This window comes from Chrysoperla carnea (assembly GCF_905475395.1).
Source record: "Chrysoperla carnea chromosome X unlocalized genomic scaffold, inChrCarn1.1 SUPER_X_unloc_9, whole genome shotgun sequence".
NCBI lineage: Eukaryota > Metazoa > Arthropoda > Insecta > Neuroptera > Chrysopidae > Chrysoperla > Chrysoperla carnea.
Window position 1 is genome coordinate 4,791 of NW_025408222.1, and position 3,007 is coordinate 7,797.

The 3,007-nt window shown below is 26.9% G+C and overlaps 1 non-coding gene across 1 annotated transcript; it reads left to right on the plus strand.

Annotated features, from left to right (window-relative positions):
- The first annotated feature begins 1,545 nt into the window (after window positions 1–1,545).
- LOC123304757 lies at window positions 1,546–1,664 on the plus strand. The gene has a single exon (XR_006536744.1). It is a non-coding gene; the product is annotated as a 5S ribosomal RNA (ribosomal RNA).
- Window positions 1,665–3,007: the final 1,343 nt, after the last annotated feature.

Genomic DNA, 3,007 nt, shown 5'->3' on the forward strand with positions numbered 1-3,007 from the left:
TTCTAAAAATGAAATCTTATACTATAATATATATATTTATATATTAAATTTTTTAATTATTTATATACTAATAATTTATAATAAATCGATATTAAATAAAAAATAAAAATATATACTTTTTAAGTTTACCTTAAAAATATTATTGTTTTGTATGATTGAAATAATTAATATTAAACTATGTTTATTAATAATTGTTAATAAAAAAATTAAATATATTTTAATTTATAAAATAAATATTATTATTAAATTTATAATTTATTATTTTATATATTATAGAAATTGAAAAAATAAATCATGTTTACTACGACAGTAAATTAGAAATACTATTTAATTTTTATGTGTTTTCTACATGGTACTTTGACTTACATAGGGACTTATATTATTGTGAATAATGATATAATTGAAAACCTTTATTTTTTATTTGATAGAATTATTATATTTTATCATTTAAATATTTATAATAAATACATTATTTTTATAAAGTAAAAAATATGGCCGAAGAAAATTCTACAGCTGTTGCAGCAACTGCGGTTACTGCTGCTTCTACAACACCAACAAAAAAAGCAACAGCTTCTGGTGCTAAACGTACAAAACAACATTCAAAACCAACACATCCACGTACATCAGAAATGGTTGTTAACGCAATTAAAAATTTAAAAGAACGTGGTGGTTCATCATTACAAGCAATTAAAAAATATTTAGCTGCAAATTATAAAGTGGATTCTGATAAAATTTCACCATTTATTAAAAAATATTTAAAAGCTGCTGTAACTGAGGGAGCCTTGGTACAAACTAAAGGTAAAGGTGCATCTGGTTCATTCAAATTGGCTGCTTCCGCTTCATCTAATTCTTCAGCTAAATCAAAAGTATCCAAAAAAGAAAGTGGAGCAAAAGGTTCAGCAAAGAGTGCTAAAAGTAAACGGGCACCAAAAGAAAAGAAAGCCACAACTACATCATTGGCAGCCAAAAAGCCTAAAGCAAAAAAAGCGACTCCATCATCATCAACTGCTGCTAAAAAAGTTACTGCAAAATCATCAGCGGCATCAAAAAAAGCACCAGTTAAAGCAAAACCAGCAAAAAGTACAAAATCCGCTGCCAAAAGTAGCCCTGCTCGTAAACCGAAAGCACCAAAAGCTAAGAAAGCTTCTGTTGCCAAATCATCTCCTACAAAAATTAAAAAAGCAGCACCAAAAAAGAAATGATCTGTTACTTTAATAATATATTGAAATATTTCATTATTTTTGCTAAAAAATGAAAATAACATAGGCCTTAATACAGGCCACAAATTAATATTTGATAAGAGTAAATTATTTTTTGTATAAATATTTTATAAAATAATAGTTTAGAAACATTTGCCACAGTCAGTACCACGGATGGGTGGCCACTTGAGAATACTGTGTGCGGTTGCATTTTTATTTAAAATATATGGTATAATAAATAAGTATATATTTAAATTGATTACTTCATTGAAAATTTTAATAATATACTTTAATATTAATGATATTTATGAAAAATATATATTTGTAAAAATTTTCATTTATTACTGGCAACAGCCATACCACGTTGAAAACACCGGTTCTCGTCCGATCACCGAAGTTAAGCAACATTGGGCACAGTCAGTACTTGGATGGGTGACCGCTTGGGAACACTGTGTGCGGTTGCCTTTTTGTATTAAAAATATAAATTATTTTTCTTCTTTTCTTTTTTTTTACACACCATATATAAATATATGTTATTTAGAAATGTAAACCTTTTATATTATTCATCAACAAATAAATATTATTTTTTGTATAAAATTTTATTGCATTTATAACTCATATCATGGTTACTTTAAAGCGAGAAGTTTTTTTAATATTTCAAATGAATATAAAATAATATAAATTTTATGAAATTTATTTATTTTTAGAAATAGCAATCGCTTATAATTATAACAAAATTTTAATAATGTTTAATTTTATTTCAATAATTTATATTTATATATATATATATATATATATATATATATATATATATATATTTTTTAATAAAAATAATATACTCTTATTTAATAATATATGTTGGTCCTATATATAGGACCGAAAATATTTCTTATTTGTTTTTTTTTTTTTAAATTGTCATTTAAAACGCTTATGCACGTTCTCCACGAATACGTCTTGCCAATTGTATATCCTTAGGCATAATTGTAACACGCTTTGCATGAATTGCGCATAAATTGGTATCTTCAAATAAACCTACTAAATAGGCTTCACTAGCTTCTTGTAATGCCATAACAGCTGAACTTTGAAAACGTAAATCGGTTTTAAAATCTTGTGCAATTTCACGTACTAAACGTTGGAATGGTAATTTACGAATTAACAATTCAGTACTTTTTTGATAACGACGAATTTCTCGTAAAGCTACTGTACCAGGACGATATCTGTGTGGTTTTTTTACTCCACCAGTTGCTGGTGCACTTTTACGTGCAGCTTTCGTTGCTAATTGTTTTCTTGGTGCTTTACCACCAGTTGATTTACGTGCAGTTTGCTTGGTTCTAGCCATTTTCAAATAATAATGTTTTTACAAAAAAACACACAATTTTAAAAATTATATTCGACAATTTGATACTACAAAGTCAAATGTTTAAATGCGAAATAAATGTGTTGTATTTATATTTATATGAAATTTCAAAATTTTTGTTGTCATATCCTATTGGATAGCTATCAGAGTATGGACTAATCAAATTGTATAGGCGTGGCTTAAAAAATCTTTAATGCTTTATATAAAAAGGCACAATTGTACCGGCGCTCACATACATTACAATACTTGTGAGGTTAACACACGTGTTATCCGTTCGTTAAAATATTGTAAATAATTTTTTATTAAAATGACTGGCAGAGGAAAAGGTGGAAAGGGTCTTGGAAAAGGGGGTGCAAAACGTCATAGAAAAGTTTTGCGTGATAATATCCAAGGTATTACAAAACCTGCAATTCGTCGTTTAGCACGACGAGGTGGAGTAAAACGTATCTCT